This window comes from Triticum aestivum, chromosome 7D, assembly GCF_018294505.1.
Source record: "Triticum aestivum cultivar Chinese Spring chromosome 7D, IWGSC CS RefSeq v2.1, whole genome shotgun sequence".
Classification (NCBI taxonomy): Eukaryota; Viridiplantae; Streptophyta; class Magnoliopsida; order Poales; family Poaceae; genus Triticum; species Triticum aestivum.
Genome location: NC_057814.1, coordinates 151,798,939 through 151,804,184, shown reverse-complemented (window position 1 = coordinate 151,804,184; position 5,246 = coordinate 151,798,939). Strand labels below are relative to the sequence as shown.

Genomic DNA, 5,246 nt, shown 5'->3' with positions numbered 1-5,246 from the left:
CTGCCCATTGTTATGCCAACAGTCCATCTGTCAGCATGATATGCCGACAGGAAGTGCATCGTCCAATACTTTTGCCGACACATTTGTTGCCTGGGTAATACATTTCAGCACAGATGCAAATAAACTATATTTTAACATTAAATCACATTCATAATATTTAATTCATGTTTAGTACACAATGCATATACACAATTGCACTCTTATATTCATCACAAACTGCCATTCATCCATACATTCATTCAACATATATAAAGATTAATTTGTTTTCTTCGCTCAAGATAGCTACAACCATCAAGGAAATACATAAGTTTGACATACAAGACAAGTTGTTGCAAAATTTGATGGCTAAGATCCGAAGAGACCAATTGTTTGATCACTGACTACTACAAAATTTGATGGCAGAGACCAATTCTTCAATCACCAAGCCAACATGAACTTTTGTATGAACAAAAGGTGTCAACCATGTTATCAACAAAAGCGACCACGGAGCATCTTAGATCAACTTGTGGACTTGCTATTTTCTGCCATTTGTCCCTGCAAAAGAACTTACTGCCTTGCTGGATAAAAGCACCAAATAGTCATAAACAGAAAAACCTTTACACACTCTACAGAGTAATAAATCAATCAGGGCATGCCACCTTTGAAGAAACCAATGGAGCTCTATCGCCAGGTATAACAACAGCAACAAGGGACATACTTGGTCAAGCTTGATGTAAAGTATCCAGTAGTTTCTGCATAAGGCAAAACAAATCTGGGTGTAAGCTGGCACATATACCGACATAAACATTAACATGACAAATTTATTTGTAATCTAAATAAGTAGCGTAGGATCCTAAATATATACCAGGATAGTTTAGCAATGCAAATAATACGGCTGTCTGAATTACCATCGTCGGCCAGCAGTTCAAGTATGGTAATAATACAATGGCATTCCTGACATGACTGGTGGCCCTATTTTGGAAGGTTAAATATGTAAATAGCAAGCAAACATACAAGGAACGGGGAAAGTATCAATGCATTGTTTCTTTTGTAGTATCATGTCCGAATAGAGATACTAATTTTTGGACGGCAAGCTTGAGGTGGTCGCTGCTCTCAAACTGCCCAGTAAAAATACACAAATAAATACACTCTAGAAAGCTTAAGAAGTACACTACAACTTCTATTTGGAGACTAACTCAAAATTCAGCGTGTATCAAACCGATATTTAACCCAAATCTTACTACACCATAACTATTACAAGGTGATTGAACTGCTTTTTAAACTGCAATAAACGCTGGAGATGAACATCTCCTAGCAAGCAGCAAAATTGCCATACCAGCAGATACAAACAGATGTTGCATCCTAATCCACCCACTATAGCCACAATGTTGTAGTGACCTAAACAAACTGGTATTGGTGTACTTCCATTCTTAGTGTAACTGTAGAATATAGTAGGCTGACACAAATAGGATGTGGTCTATTTTAAACCGTCAGAATATCTTATTTAGTTACCTAGAAAATTTTCAAGTTGTTACCCCTGAGCATTTTCCTGTCAGCAAGTTCAGTAGCTCAACTGAACAATTATGTTGCAACTGAGAATAATTGCATATATAGAAGCTCCCTTTGTACCTCTGAATATATAAGGTGTAGTAGATTAGAAACAAATTACCTTATCTTTGTGGCTAGATCTTTATCTGTACTAGCTTGAAAAAGCATGGCATATAAAAAAGGAGATTCCAAAAGAATGTTGGGCAGGAAAATAAAGTTCCATCTTTTTCCTCAGGCGACAACACAGAGTAGTTTTGCTAGCATTAGTTCCATACTTCCATGATAGTTGTTCCAGAAGTGCACAATGATGCTTTACTAGCCTGAAACAACACTTTCTTAGTTCACTCGCATAGTACTAAATGCAGAATCAAATTGGCAGCAAGCGTGCAGCATCAACATTGCTACAAAACGTGTGGTTGCTTTGAGAAGTAACAGAGGAGCCTTAACATTACCAGCCATGGAATAAACATTTTGTCTGAAAACAATGAATGATAATATAATTACGCGACCATCTGATTCAGGTGCTTATGATGCATAATTCCACCTCACCCTTGCCAGCCTTAGCATGCCCACCCGATCTGCTTAGTGTTCCAGCCATCTTAGGTGCCACGCACTTGCAGCACATGCAAGGGAGTTTGGTTACACGACACCCGTATTTGTCCAAAGAACAAAATGAAAATGTTTGTCCATAATGGCTGTTAAATGGTTCCTTTCTTGCATTATTGAAATACGGATTTGAAGGGATCGCCATCGCATCTTCAAAAACATGACTGGTGCATATGTTGTAAATATACTTATTCTATTTCTTGTTGACTTAATGACCTCAATTAGGTGGTACAGCTTCTAGTGTTGTTGTTAGAGCTTTAGTGTTTTTGTTAGATAAAATTTGGGTCTGGAACGTGCAGGTTTAGTGAAAATTGTCTAACACAGTTTTTGAATGCTTTCAGTGAGTACTAGATTGTAGAGTAGAACCTTTTTTCCAGCAAAATACAGAGTAAGATTATCATTTTGAGCAATATACAGAGTACATTATAGGCTACAGACTGAACATGGATGATTACTGAACTAGGAAATGTAATGTTCGCACTGGTGGTTTATGCAAAACCATACAAGTGTGTGATCACATGCAAAACAGAGATAAAAACATGGGGTTTTGCATAAAACGGTCAGGCTTTGCAGCCTTGACACATCCAATGGTCCAGGTGGCCGGATTGCACATCTCATGTGAAGCCCAAAAATCACGCTAGTCTCCCCCAGGAAGTTTGAGACTAAAAAAAGGCTTCTAGCCACAATGAACCAATTGTTGATACACATCATGATTGTGCTGTGTTTCTTTAGCTGAGCAAATCCAAGCAGTACATACCTCAGGCATTAGCACCCAGTATGGTTGGGGATCCTTGCAGGCTGCAAAGGGAAATAGGAAGATTGGGACCCAATCATTTCAACGGTAGTAGTAATTAGTAAATAGTGAAACCTGAGACTGGATGCTGGATATAAATGTGATAAGAGAAGGGAGAGGCCTCGGAGGTTAAGCTCAGCTACAAGCATACAGTCCACAAGCTTCAGAACATCCCCAACAATAGTCAAACCTCATTAAAGTTGATATCAGATGCAAAGTTCTACCTATGAGCAGAAAGCTAGCCTGAACTAAAACCAGTAACATGTTTCTAGATAGGCACGACACCCATGGAAGAGCAAGTGAAATATAATGAAATCTCGTTGAATCCACAAAACACCCAGGCCAAGACATGGCGGACAAATCTACTAATCATCGTGCACAGTCTTTTAGAAACCATTCTCTGAAACAGAAGCTGTTGCAGAAAACATCCCAAATCAACAACAAGAAAAACAACATTAAAATAACATGACGGTTCTAATCAAGAACGAAGAGTTGCAACATATCTAAGTAAATAAACATATAATAACATAGCACGTAACACTAGTCAGTAAAATATATATACTTCAATCTGTCCAGAAATCAACTAAATACTTAATTTACCCTAATTGTATAATGAGAGATGGATGATTAGTACTCTGGAATCTCCAATCTCAAATAAACTGACATGATCTTGTTCAGATAATCGATGAGCCAAAAAGATTTCAGGGGCAATCACATTCATGGATAAACGAGAAATAACATATGAAGCAGAAAAGAAAAGGATGGATCTATTTTCAAGCTTACCTGCAGGGGCTGAATTTGGGGGCCCTCGCCGGTGGTGCAAAAGGGATGGCGGGGCAGAACCTCTGGATGTAGAGGGCAGGGTGGCTCCTCGGTTGCGGACAGCGTCACCGTGGGTTAGATCGAAGCTTCAGGTGGCACTGCAGGTAGTCAGAGAAGCAGAGGCATGAGCACATCGGCCTGATGAATCTTACCTACAGCGGCCTGGATCTTGAGGGAGTACGGCGAGGCTGCTCGGCGGCGGTCGACTACACGCTGGCGGTTGGCGGCGCGGGTCCTCGACGGCGGTCGACTCGACTCCTCGGCTGCGGGCGGTGGAGGGGCTCCTCTGCTGCGGACGATGAGGCGGCACCTTGGGCTTGGACCGTGGGGAAGCACCACATGGTAGAAGGAAGCTTCGGGAAGCGCCACCGTTGATGGGAGAGGAGGCGGCGCGAGCAAATCGGCAGGCAGGTCAGGGAACGGCGGCGGCGGCGGTGGGTGACCTAGGTTTAGGTGGGAGTGTGGCGTGGGAGTAAGAGATAAGATGGGGCGGGGGATTGAGCGGACCGGGACAGTCCCTCGCGCGCAACTTGTCCCGCGCAGCCCGAAATAGGTGGGCCAGGCCCAAAACTATGCCGACACTCTTTCTATCGCAAAGCAAGAGCGACAGATAATGTAACAGCAAAAATCTTATACCGACACATCGTATGTCCGCAAACCGGTCATGCATTGCCGACACACAGATCATCGAAAGACCAGAGCAACCTCGATCATCAGTGTGTCGGCATTGTTACGGACAAATAATGTGTCGGTAATGTACACCTATACCAACAGATGCATGTCGTCGTTGTGGTGTCGTGGTGTAGTGGGACGATCTGCCCCACGTCTGGGAGCCGGTGCGCGATATCTGCGGCCAGGTATCCGGCTTCCCGGAGCTTCGTAATGTCGTCCTCCATAACGAAGGAGGCCATCCACTTGCCTCCCGCTCCGGATATGTTTGGAATGGCTTTGCGGAGAAGATGAGAACTTGGGCGCTGGAGCTCGAGTGCATGAGAAAGGATGGGCAGGGAAAGGAGAAAGCTGGGTGAAAAAGAGGAATCCTTATCCCTTTATAAAGGCGGTAGAAACTGTGCGCCTCCTCACTTGCCCTGTAAAATCGCTTATTCCCCAAGCGCCGCGATTGATGGCACGGTTGGGTTACCCATACCCGTATTGATGAGAATCCCGTGATAAGGGGACACAATCTCTGCTTCGATAAGACGTGCCAAGAAAACCGCCTCGCAACATGTGCAGCAGCTGGTTGAGGGAAACGGTTCGAATAAAGACCGGGTCGTGGCGTGATGTCACGTTATGAAAAGTTGTCAACGGATTAGATTTGTGGAATATTGTACTCTCTACGGTGGTATGTGGAATTTGTTTTGCAGAGCCGGACACGATCCTTGTGTTCGAAATCTTCTATGGAGTATTCGGAGAGGGAACCCGCCTTGCAATGTCGAAAACAATCTGCGCGCCGGACTCATCGTCATTGAAGTCTGGTTCAGGGGCTACTGAGGGAGTC

At 43.3% G+C, this 5,246-nt stretch overlaps 1 long non-coding RNA gene across 2 annotated transcripts; it reads right to left on the bottom strand.

Moving 5' to 3' along the window:
* Positions 1 to 205: 205 nt before the first annotated feature.
* On the bottom strand, positions 206 to 4,293 carry LOC123164631 (uncharacterized). Of its 2 annotated transcripts, XR_006482542.1 has the most exons (3): positions 3,930 to 4,269; positions 3,710 to 3,846; positions 206 to 2,931 (listed from the first exon to the last, which is right to left on the bottom strand). It is a non-coding gene; the product is annotated as an uncharacterized lncRNA (long non-coding RNA). The 2 variants fall into 2 exon arrangements; XR_006482541.1 differs by having other exon boundaries at positions 3,710 to 4,293.
* Positions 4,294 to 5,246: the final 953 nt, after the last annotated feature.